This window comes from Poecilia mexicana, unplaced genomic scaffold (genome assembly GCF_051168715.1).
Source record: "Poecilia mexicana isolate PSO_F unplaced genomic scaffold, ASM5116871v1 scaffold_17, whole genome shotgun sequence".
NCBI classification, from domain to species: Eukaryota; Metazoa; Chordata; class Actinopteri; order Cyprinodontiformes; family Poeciliidae; genus Poecilia; species Poecilia mexicana.
This window is the reverse complement of record NW_028263386.1, coordinates 14,935,373-14,947,627: the sequence shown is the minus strand read 5'-3', so window position 1 is coordinate 14,947,627 and position 12,255 is coordinate 14,935,373. Positions and strand designations below refer to the sequence as shown.

The 12,255-nt window shown below is 38.2% G+C and overlaps 1 protein-coding gene across 1 annotated transcript in view; it reads left to right on the top strand.

Annotated features, from left to right (window-relative positions):
• The window catches only part of LOC106919794 (laminin subunit alpha-3-like), a 69,872-nt gene that overhangs the window by 1,416 nt on the left and 56,201 nt on the right, over window positions 1–12,255 (top strand). The window lies entirely within an intron of this gene.

The following is a 12,255-nucleotide window of genomic DNA, read 5'->3' as shown; positions in this document are numbered from 1 at the left end:
AATAGGGGTGGACAAGTCTGCAAGCTTGTTGGACTTTTCAGCACTGCAGAAAATAGGAGCTGTAGCGTCTGTGCAAAGCAGCTTTACTTGCATCTGTCCGTCTGAATGGATATTTGCAGTGTTTTTGTTCCTGTTTCCCAGTTCGCTCTCTGTTTTTGAACATGCAGATTGACTCATAGTGTTTGTGCTGCAGGTATTCCATCAGGTGTTGCATGATTATGTTTTCAGTGGGAGCTTCATCACCTCAGCAAGCAGTAATCATGCTTTGCGGCTGGAATCCTGCCAGGAATCAGATTCACGCCCCTTTGGCTGGAGAATTTGCCTCCATCACAACCCGTGGCTCTGACAGGAGGTTGGCTAGCAGCCCATAAAACTGCCCCCTCACCCTCGCTTATTTGCTGTGAGGAAAGAAAGGATTGCTGTCTCTGGATTAGAAATCAGAAGCATGCAGAATCGGATTTCAGATGTGCAGGTGGACAAGGGAGCATTGACTGGTTTTGGACAAGCCGCAAAGGCTCCCCCCCCCTCTACACCTTTGGCCTCCCTGTGGACACCATGTCTGACAATGGGTGCAGGCTTTTCTGTCTTCTGTTTTTAGCCAGCGTGAGCTGTGCTTAAATCCTACGCTGCTAAATATAGTGTGCCCTGACAAAAGGATGGACACATGCAGGGCCTTTAGAGATGTCTGACTTTAATACGAAGTAATGCTCAGTTTATTTGGGAGGAGGGAAAGCAACATTACTGCATTATAGTGTGCTAAAAAAGAGTGTGACTAGATCTGTGATTGTGACTACCTCCTGCGCAACACTCACCCCCATCATTGATCATAACCAAAAAATATATATATAACTGCCACTTTTTAAAAGCAGTGAGCAAGACTCATATTGCCACCTATTCTGTTATATTGTTCAAATGTTGTGAGAAGAAAAAATAATCATTGTTTGAAACATCAGACTTGGAAGATGTCAAAGTTGATTTAAAGTAGGCAGGATGCGTCCCAGTGTCTTAATGAACAGGCTTCTGAATTCTTCCGTGTCTTACCACATTTTTATTGTGCTGCAACCACAGGTGTCAATTTATTTTATTGGGATTTTACTGCATGTGCTACATTAGGGTCATTAGCATCATCCATCCTCTACTTAACCGTGACTGGTTTCACTGAACCAGTTGAAGAGGTGTTCAGTTCATAGTTGTTAATAATCTTCCACCTGAATTTTGAGTCTATTTTCACTTTCTCCAGAGTTACCATGGTCTACTTGGCTGCTTCTAAGATTAATATTCTCCTTATTCCAGCTTGTCAGTTCAGGTGAGTGGCACTGCCTTGGTGGGTTTGCAGTTTTGCTATACTCTCTACATTTTTAGATGAAGATTTGAGCTGACTTCCATAATAAAGTAATACGAAAATAGACATTATACTTTATACTTCTCCAGATTTTATACATGTCCCCTCCAATGTGTTCTATGGGCTTCGTGATGTGGTGCGTTTATGGTTTCAACTGGACTTAATAAGATTACCCTATGTACATATAATTATCTCCTTATAAGGTGATTTCTGGAGGCAGTTCATTACACTGGATTTTATTTAGCGGTAGAAGAGTAAAACATGCTGAGCACTGATGCATTTTTCAGATTTTCTTTTGTAAACCATTTGAATAACCATGTTTAACTTTTACTTCAACTTCAAAATGATGAACTACAGTTCTTTGTGACAAAACTTTGAATATTCATCTGGAGGCTTAACTACCCTTTCCACTGGCTCACAAGAACGCTGTCAAATGTCTGTCTGTTCTCTGTGGTTCTTTGATAGCTTTGTAGATTCTTTTGAAACCCACAGGATAAATGATGTGTTTAATGAAAATGTGTGGGCCAGACAGACCTGAATAGGTGCTGTGGTTTCCTTTCAAGACAAATGCAGGTGGCTGTTCAGCTGGTCTCTGTATAGCTCCAAGCAGATACGTAAGATGGTGGTAGAGGCCATGTTTATGTTAAAATGTATGCGGTTCAAAGAAAGGTGGATTTTTTTTTTTTTTTGGACAACGCTGTTTCCGGTTTCTTTTTTTCAAAATAGGTCATTTGAAGCACATGTTGCCAAAATTACAGCTGAAACAATCTTATCCAAATCTAAACTCAGTAGATTTTTTTCAAGTATGACATATTTGAGTAACCCTTGTATATCTCAGTTACGCTGGTATGGGTTGGTCTGAAATATTATTCAGGTGTGTACTTACATCTCTGATCCTAACCGTAGAACTTGTCCTGAGTTACCTCAAGGAGCTTCAAGCTCTTGCTTTAGGGGAAAAAGTTTGGACAGTTGCCTTGTAATAATTTGACAGATATTAATGTTCTTTCTTATCTGATATTTGTGCCCTGCAATGCTGCCTGCAGGTCTGAAATTCCTGTCATATTGTGGAACATTTCATCTATTGCCTACCACAAATTTTTGTTACCGAAACCCTTGAATACCAAATAAATGGCTGACTGTTGGTGATAAGAATTTGACAGCAATCTCATGATTTACATATGGATGTAATTTTTTTTTTTACTGTTTTACTTACATTGTAAAGTTTCCCCCAGAAACCTTGCAATGTAACTTGCTAAGCCTGGCAGAAATCCTGCATTGTCAAAATTCCAATACCTCAGGCTTTTATATGGTCATAGGAGCAGCTAAAAAGACAAAAGCAAATGTGCTAAGCAAATACTCAGTGTAAGACAAACAACTCTATCAAGTATCAGTTGAGTTTAGTGCAAAATATTTCGAGCTGCTCTGCTAAACACCACTGTAAGGAAAAATCTGCCTTCACTCAGAGAACGTATATACTGTTTGCTACTGGCTTTCCTAACTGGTTGTCAGATAAAATTTAGTTAATGATTATTTGCATGTAAATATGAAGGAGCTGATTGTAGTGTGAAATTAATCAGCACCATAAAGATGAGTTGTCCAAGCACATTGATCTTTGCTTCATCAGTAACTGAAGATAATAATTCAAGAACTTGTAGTACAAACTGCGTTGGATGACAGTAAACCAATCTTGGAATGACAGATTGGCATGTTAAATACAACTTTGAGAACAAGGCCCTGACTAGGATAACTATCATCAGCTTTAAAAGTTACAACAATGTACATCTCTGCTTTTTGTCCTTTTGTACACTGCAGCAACAAAGATAGTTATTTTTATTAAATTATCACTAATTATCATTATATGTGGGCAGCCATATTGGATTATTTAGTTTGGGTTGGTGAGAAAATGTTGACTTTCACATGTTCTTACCTAAACATCTTTCCAACTTTGAACGTGGAAATTTCTACTTCTTGAGTAAAAAGAGGACACATAATTATCCTATATCCATCAATCAACATGTGTGTACTGATGGCATTTGGAATATATGGTTTTCACTGTGGAGGTACTTGTTAAAAAAAAAAGTTAGAGAAATCTGGTTAAGACCGTTTTTGCATTTTTGATTTACAAAGCAATATATAAAATTAAAATGTCTCTAAAAAATAATGTGAACTTTTCAGAAATAAGCTTAGAATATTTTTCTGTGCCACATCAAGTTCCTCCTGTGACAGGATCCATCTTTTAACTTCCTTCAACTTGAATGGTTCTTTATAAATGCCAATGTGAGCGTGCAAGCTGCTCCCTGTCTGTGCCTTCTTGCCCTTTGACCTATGACCCATGTCAAATCCCTTCTTCAATCTGGAAGTGACCTCTGTGGTCCTCAGTCTGCGCATTGTGGAGGAAATTGCAGCAACTCATCAAACTTTGCTGAAAAGTATTGTTGTGGAGGTCTGTTGGGCAGCTTCTGAAAAGCGAATATTTCTACTTTTCTTACATGCAATGGGAAATGACTTCGTGTTTTATCTGGCACAGACTTAAAGAGTTTAGACTTCTGTCTTCTTTCTCTGACCTAAAAAATGCATTTTTTCCTTTTATTTAAAAAGCCCCATTCACAAAAAAATAACTCCACTAACAGCAGGATTCATTACCTCTATATATTTCCCACATCTAAAGACGGTTAACAGATATCTGTGCACCATTTAATAAGTTCATTGCACAGGCATTAAACTGCCTGGTCCTTTTCCTGGAAAATTTAGCACTTGTTAAACTATTTACAGGGCACAGTAGGTAAGCCATTGTTCTACTAAACATTTACACCCTGTTTCAGACTGCCAGTCGCTCACTCAGTTTTTTTTTTTTTTTTTTTTATTCTTGGGAATGTATTTTAGGAGCCATGACCACACGTGCTTATCTGCCTGAGTGAACCCAGAGTAGACCATGTGAGGCAAACATACCAGGGCTCACTGCTGTATGTCTCCTTTTTGATGAGTTTATACTGATTGGTTTCACTGAATGAAAGCAGAAGACTGACTAAAAATGTGGCATTGAAACTTGTTGATTCAGGTTCAATGGGTTCTACTGGTGTTTCATTTTGGAGGTAAAAGATGAACATCATTTTGAAGTTCACCGTGACCGTTTATTGGCTCTAAAGTTTGGCTACATTCCAAAATATACCAATTTCTTTTTATGATTCGATAATTGTTTCCTACAAAAGTCGACCATGATAAGGCTGCAGGACATTGGGTCAACTTTAGAGGATGTTAATATTGTAAAATCCCTGACTGGATTGTGTAATAAACTTTGAGGGGAATTCTGACATCCAGGTTAGTCCAACAAACTTGGCTCTTTTCACAACTCTGCAATCTCCACGCCACAAAGCTTTGAAAAACTCAATTTTCGAGACATTCCCCAGGAACCTAATCCTCTCTCTCAGGGGTGCACCTCCCACCAAATTTGGCATGAATGTTTTATTTGCAGCTGTCGCCCCCCTTTTGTGCGTAGAGTCCTCCAAGGCAGGTTTTGTGTGACAACCTTTCTGTGCTCTCTTGCTGTCACAAAGCTTTGCTTCTCCTAAAGCCTCATTGAAAATGACCTGGCCCTCTCTTTTCACAGGATAAATGGGTAGAAATAGAAAGGTGGTGTAATTTTGTGGGGATAAAGTGGCAGAACAAAAAACAATTATGAACACATACAAGCAAGGTAAAACGATGGCATATTATTTGCATCACTTCCAAAGTTGTAAGTATTAGAAAACAGAAATAGTTTTGTTTTAACAAAGATAGCTAAAACAAGACAAAACAACAACCTATATATGTTGAAATAAAGAATAATAATAATAATAAGAAGAATGCACATACAGTATGTACTATTACTACAACTGCAATAACATTCTGGTTTTCCAGTGTGATATTTCTCATTTTGAAATGGCATCAGTAAATGTGTGATGAGAATGAGACAAGATGCTCTGCGTTCCCTGACCCACAGCTTACCGGCATTAGCAACACTAAGCAGGAAACAGTGGGTCAGATACAATTTCAGCACAATCATTAGTGTTAGCACCACTGGAGGGCTGGTTTTTACTGAAATGCCCAGTAACAGTAGCAAATCCAAAATTATGTATATTTCCTACCCACCTACCTACCTGAGCCAAAAGCATGAGAGCATGAGCCAAAAACAAGTGATTTAATGTCAAAAATCCAGTCAGTCTTGCCATAGACATGTGATTTGTTGCAAGGATTTGCAGGTACAGTGCAGCTGGCTCAGCCCAGAGACCAAATTGGCTGTTAGACATATTGATGCAGTGACGATTGAGGTGATGTAAGTGACTGTGTTTAGTGGGGCAGCCCGAAGGGGAGGGCGAGCCAACGCAGTAGATATTTACTGCTCCCCCCGAAACAGCCACTGTGTGTGTTTGTCATTCGCAGCCTGGACTGAAGAGCGCCTCACGTTTGTCTCCACCTAAATCTGGAGCTGCGGTGTGGAAAAGTTTGTGGAGGTTAATGTGGGACGCAGTCATTGATGCAATGGGAAATGTTAGGAGAACAGCCATTTTCCTAGACCTATTTGACAAAGGTGTAGCTTAAATAGCACACCCTTATCAAGCTGTAAAGCTTAGGTAACTTGAAAATAATGTATTTCGCATGTTAAAGAACTTAATGAGCATTTTGCTGACCAAGAATTTAACAATAAATGTTATCGACCCCAGCGCTATATATTAATTTGCATGGCTTTGTATACATCACACCATTTACTAACAAAACATTTAACACAGAGGAACAATGAAGTGCAAGTTCTCGAGCAGCTGCAGGCTAAAGCTTTTAAAAGAAAAGTGCAAACAAGTAGAAACATGTGTCATCATTATGTGTCTGTAACACCTACATACATTTCTCTTGTAACTTTTAGCCAACTGTCCTGCTGTTACCACATAAATTCTGTCATGGAGACAGAGAAAATATGCCAGACACCCTCCCCGCCCTCCGTCTCCCTGCTTTGCCCCACCTGTTGTAAGCAGACAAACAGTTGTACATTGCATTGTTGCAGAGTTGGGGGTAGAGGGGTAGAGGCCACGGGGTGGAGGGTATGTTGGGGGTGCTTCCACTCCACCCCACCATAGAATGTTCTGTCTGCAAGACTAATTCACTCCAGCAGAAAGTGTTGCCACTTCTCCTTTGATATGAGCTCTGATCTCTCATCAAGCTAGCTGGAGCTTTCTCACATTCTGTCTTGTTTTCAGCTGTAGTTTTACTACGCTCTTGGAGCTGAATGACTCTTTGGTTTAATTGGATTTGTCATCAAGGGAATCACATCTTCATTTTTTTCTTTTCTTTTTTTTTTTGTTGCAGTTTTAAAAATTGCTTATCGGTAATTGCATACGATCTTTATAAGCCTTACAGGAGAGTTTTAAACAACCATAATAAACCATAATGTGCCAAAAGGATGTGTGGCTGCTTATTGTTAACATGGAAAAAGGGTGTAGTGAGCACGTCTGCAATTAAAGTCATCAACGCAGAAAATGTGCGATGCGTAAGTTAAGTCACTCATGAAAACAATCTCTGAATTGAAAACACTTTTTGCCTAGAGGTTATGAGAAAAACTGGGATTTTAGATTTAAAGAAAAAATCAACTAAAACTAAAAATCTAAAAAAGAGAACACGTTGCAATCTATGCACTAGTTACTAAACATCGCTTGAGCATGAAGTAAACAGCCAGCACTGAGACTGTCACATTTATTGTTTGTGAGGGTGATATAAAGCATGTGATGATGTCTGCAGATATTGTTAAATCAATAACTGCTCTTTCTAAACACTTCCTCAGCATGTTTAGCCACAAAGATTAGCTTCATCTGCAGCTGTTTCTTCTTGGTGTTTGAGCCAAATGACTGAGAGAACGTCTGAATGCAGCTGCTGTCTGATTGTAAATCAATATTTTAACTTCCAGCATGTGTTTAGCAATAGCCTGACGAGATTTTTTTAGGACCAAACAACAGAAAACTGACTACATATAGACTGTTATTGTTTGAGTGGAGTGTCTTGCAGAAACACTGAATGACTTCGTAACATGAAGTAGACTATTTTACAAAGCAAAAAAAAAAAAACAATTCCGTCAGAAGTTGCTATGGCTTCATACTCATTTTATTACTGATTTTATTATTGTTTGTTAGCTATTCAAGCTTCTCAGAAAACATTTTTCTTGGTGTCTTACTTGCTAGATAAATCACCATATAAATCTTCTCTTCATTAATTCAAATTTGAACTAGAGTCATTGCGTCAAAACCCAATTTTGGATTTCCAAATTAAACATCATCACTTTTCACAGTCGGACGACTCTCAGGTGCTTTGTGCTCATTTTGTCGCTTGTACATTTGACATATTTTCCCATTTCAGTTATGGAAATCAAAACAACTTGTAAACTACAACCATGAACAGAAAAATGAAAGGAAAAATTGTTAAAATGTCAAATAACTTTTCAAAAATGTTGAAAAATATGTCAATGTGCTGCAGTTCAGCTCTAAACTGCAAATAAAATTTATTTATTTTTAATCTACGTAGATATATTTGCTAGTTCCATTTGATGCCAACAACTTTTTTGTATTTATACAAAGTCTCTATTCAAAATCTAAAAAAAAAAGATAAAAAAAAAAAGCCTGGGTTAAGAAAGAGCATTCTTGATTCTTTCTCAAAAAGACATGGGGACGGGTGTACTAATCTTGGTCCAAAATGCTTTTTCCTTTTCATAATATCATCAGATAATCAGAGAAATGATCTTTGTTTTCTTAGATGGCACTGCAGTGAAAGTAGGCACAAGTACTTAGTGCATCCTCATAGGAGCATCCTGGAAGCTCTCTGAGTTAGTGATTTTTTCCATACGAGGTCTGCTCTGTTTGGAGCTACAGGAGGCTTGGAGTTCATGAGATGGGGAGCACCCTGGACAGGTCACCCATCAATCACAGGATCAACACAAGGACACACAAGAGAAACAGCCATACACCCACGTACTCACTCAGAATCATCAATCAAACTAATTCACACAACTTTGATATGTAAAGGGAAACCAGCACAAAAAACTCCCAATGACACAGAGGAACAAAATAAATACAAAAATCTTTGTAGCTTAAGATTATTAGAACGGGTTTTGAATTTGTAAGAGCTAACCCCCCCCCCCCCCCCCCCCGTCAGAGCTAGTACTCCTGCCCAACTGCGTTATTGTTAGTAGGGATGGGGTTAGGGTTATCCTAACCCCATAAACTTTTTGGTGTTGTTCCATGTTCCATGCATACATTTTTACCTGAAGATGTGGAGTTTACCTGGTTTAGATTTGTTATAGGAGCCCGTGGTGAATGAACAGGCAAAACAATACACTTCATTTAAATTAGAAACATAGATATAAATATATAAAAAAATTTATTTTATTTTAGCTGAGACATAGAGATGGTATGGCTATTTTATCGGTGCTTAGCATTAATTGAGTATAATCTAAACACCACAGCTTACCCAGATTTGGTTGCTGACTATGTCCATTCCCTCATGTCCATACGACTCTACCATAGTGTTTTAGAACAATGTCTTGCCTGTGTATGTTAAATGTTTTCCTGTTTCCTCCCTCACTCCAACAACATGTATGGTAGGTTAATTGGTGACTCTTAATTGACCCTGGGAGGGAATGTGAGTGTGTTTAGTTGTTTTGTCTCATGTGCTTTTGTGTTGCCTTTATAATCAACCAGCGTCCATGAGGAGCCCCCCCACCCCCATCTTTTCCTCATTGACTGCTGGGATAGTTCCCCCATCCCAGTGACCCTGAATGGGACAAAGCAGTTACAGAAAACGGACGAATGGATGTGTTGTTTTGTGTAGATAATGTCTCATAGTGCAATCAAAGGTTAGGTCACAGTCTTCCTGGCAGTAGATGACTTTGTTGTAGATGTTATGACTCTTTTGCTATCTATGACACTGAGAATTTTTGTCACAAACCATATCTGGACTGAAAGCAATTTGTGTTGTTTTTACCTCTTGTGCTTTTCTGATTTGCCAAAGGTCACGTTAGAATAAACATGTTAAAATTATCCAGCATGGTAAACGTTTGTCTAGACCTGTAATCCAGGAGAGAGGCAAAGTTGTCCCAAACAACTAAAAACAGATAACATTTTGCTTTTGAGTTGTTGTTCTGCATAATAAAAGCCTTTGTTTGGAGAAGAACCAAGAAAGATTTCTATTTTTTCCTGGAAAACAATAGAGGAAAAAGTTAAAATGACATTGTTGGTATTTATATTTTTACTGTTTAAATCAAAAGCAATTACTTGCAGGGAAGTTTTTTCCAAGATTATAACAATTTCTTCAAAGTTCTTAACACTATGTCCCGACTTTGTTTTCATAACTTAGGGATTAATTGTGTCTTCAGTTCTATTTTTTTCCCCTACGTGAGCAAGAAAAAAAAAGCTTTTGTTATAGACAAAAGCTAATAACAAAAGCTTTTGTTATTAGACAAAAGCTGATAACAAAAGCTATTGTCTTGCCTTTTCACAATAGAGTAAAAACTAGTTGTTGCATTAATTATTGTCTTAACGATGGACTTTAAAAATTCCTATTTGGATTATATTATAGCTGACAATTTTGTTCAAAACAAATAGATTACACTACCTTGCACAACCATTCATATCATTCAAACCTTTCTTATATTTTGTCATGTCACTTTCATAAACTTCACTATATTTTGGTGATATTTCTGTATAATAGATCAACATATTTAGCCTCCCGAACCTACGCATTACAGCTTTAATTACAGCTGGCAAATCTTTTGTGGTATGTCTTTCCCAGCTTGTATATTTAGACACTGAAATTTCTGTTCTGTCCTCTTTGCAGAGTCGCTCAGGCTCAGTCAGCTTGGATCAGGATCATATTACAAAATATTTTCCGTATTTGACTGTTTTTTTTTATTTTTTTTTTTTATTAAACGATGAAAAAATCTGAAGGCCATACGTCACTTTCACAAATTATAGATTAGGCTTGTGGTAAACCCTAAATTGAAGTTCTTGTAGTATTTGTTTAACCAAGGTGTTTCTTCGGTGTACAATTGTCCACCTGGGCTGCAGATCAGTGCAGGTCCTCCATTACCATGGGCTTTTGACTTCTTCACTGAAAAACGCACAAAAGATTGAATTATGCACAGGTGGAAGACATTTATCTAATCGGGGGATATTTGTAGGCAGTTGAGTTCACTGCATTTTCCCTTCATTTCATTGTGTCATTGTAAAAGGGGCTGAATGCAAATGCATTTCCAGTAAACATATGAACGAAGGCAATGCAGGGTCTCGTTTAGATCCAGCTTTTCCTTTGCTCCTCTAATAAGTTAGCTGGAGGTCATATGACTTGTCAGATTTGATTCTGTCAGAAGTTAACTTTCTGCTTTATATTTGACGATTCATGCACAGGAGAAAATGTTGAGGGCCAGCGGAGTTATTGAGTGGTGCATGTGCGTGTTGTGTATCAAATCTAAATTTCACATTGCTATGAATGAAATGTGGAAAGAAAATTTTAATGTAGAGTTTTAAAAATGGTGTTTGGTCTTGTGGGACACTGATGGCTCTCTTGTTCTTACGTGTCAACATGCAAGGAGAAGTCTTCAGTCCCCTTACATGAAGTAATGTGGCGCACCAAGGTCAGGAATTTAAGGAGCATGACCAAAGGCGAGGAAGGTTGTCTACGGCTGGCACAGCTAACTCCCTAACCTTTTTTCACGCTAAACCTCTTTGTGCAACCACAGCCAAAGCTGCTGTGGATGCTGTGTAAACAGGGGCTCAGCTCAAGTGTTTCCAAGTTTATTAGCCACAAACTTGTCAGTGTGTTTAAAGTCTTGTAAGACAATGGAATCCTCCATTGAGGGTGCATGGCATGTCATTACAATATTTCAAGGCCCTCCCCTCCAAATGTGCTGGACAGGAGTGTGTGTTTAGATTGGCAGGATACAGTTGGAGAGAAAGCAAGGCCATGCCAGGACATGCTCCAGGGATCGTTCTCCCAAGACTACAGCAAGATCATCCTATGTATCCTTATAAAGGACTTGCATAAATGTTATTTGCAGTATATAGCATATAAATGTTTTAGCTTTAGAACACATTTAACACAAAACTTCAGATTTTTTATGATTAAAATGACCATAATTGTTAGAGCTTTTCACAATAAGCTCCAGCATCTCTCACCTATGGGGCTCCAAGACATCCACTCTGGGGTCGCTGCTTTTTAATCTGTGGATGTTGCCTTTGCCATCTTACAAATCAAAATATACCTGTGTCTTGCAAAATAGTTGATCCAAATGGTTCAGCTACCTCCTGAACATGTCAGAAGGTTTGTAGGGGCCAGCTAATGAATTATCACTTGGCTTACGTATGTTTAACTAAGAAAATAACTAAAACAGGCAGGATACCTACCCTGGAGGACTGACTTTGGACACCACAGGAACTTAAGGTTAAAATTTGTTTCGTCAGCTTTTTATATTCTCGGAGTTCATTCATGTCTCCTTCACAGATGATCTTTGCAGTAAAATTGTTCCATATGTTCTGTTTTGTTGATGTCAATGACTGGCCACACACCAACTCTACATCTGATCGAAAAGTTTGTGGACAAGAAAAATAATTTGTTTTCAGCAGTACAGCTATAGGGCTTTCTGTTTTAGAGTGTCTGACCTGAAAAGTCAGAAAAATGTGTTTTTAAACCATTATCCTCTTTGAAGAACAGTAGGAAAACCGATTAAGATTTTCTTGTTGTTTCTTTTATGATTTCGACTTTTTCTTCCAGTAAAATGTCCCTTGCCGCTCCATGTATTCTCCGTATGAGGGATTTGTTGGAGAGTTAAGGACTCAATTTCTTAGATAGAAACCTTTTAAAACCAATTTGGACAATACAACTAAACTTGGCTGCCATTTTTT